The following is a 291-nucleotide window of genomic DNA, read 5'->3' on the forward strand; positions in this document are numbered from 1 at the left end:
GCTGGCTCTGGCTCTGCCTTATCCCCCCTCTGGAAATACCGACGGTAAATAACCAGCAAAACCAGCTCAACCATCACCACAAACCCAGCACAGTCCGCACACGAGAGCGGCGGGATGGCTCCTGAGTGACCGGAGCCCCGTGTGCCCTGAGCCCGCGCCAGGAGCGAGCTGGGGGGGGTCGGCTCCGGACTTAGATGTTCAACACTCTTGTGTGTCAACACCCACCGCTTCCTCACTAGGCTAGAGCCCGCTTTCACAGGACCACAGAATGGTGGGGTTGGAAGGGGGGGG

Source organism: Antrostomus carolinensis, unplaced genomic scaffold (genome assembly GCF_000700745.2).
Source record: "Antrostomus carolinensis isolate BGI_N321 unplaced genomic scaffold, ASM70074v2 scaffold8470, whole genome shotgun sequence".
NCBI classification, from domain to species: Eukaryota; Metazoa; Chordata; class Aves; order Caprimulgiformes; family Caprimulgidae; genus Antrostomus; species Antrostomus carolinensis.